The following is a 236-nucleotide window of genomic DNA, read 5'->3' on the forward strand; positions in this document are numbered from 1 at the left end:
TTCTGCCCCAGCTACCTGTACCTATTCTGCCCCACAACCCCAGCTAACTGAACCTATTCTGCCCCAGCTACCTGTACCTATTCTGCCCCAGCTACCTGTACCTATTCTGCCCCACAACCCCAGCTACCTGTACCTATTCTGCCCCAGCTACCTGTACCTATTCTGCCCCAGCTACCTGTACCTATTCTGCCCCAAATACCTGTACCTATTCTGCCCCAGCTACCTGTACCTATTCT

The sequence above is a fragment of the Salvelinus fontinalis genome, chromosome 15 (genome assembly GCF_029448725.1).
Source record: "Salvelinus fontinalis isolate EN_2023a chromosome 15, ASM2944872v1, whole genome shotgun sequence".
Taxonomy (NCBI): Eukaryota; Metazoa; Chordata; class Actinopteri; order Salmoniformes; family Salmonidae; genus Salvelinus; species Salvelinus fontinalis.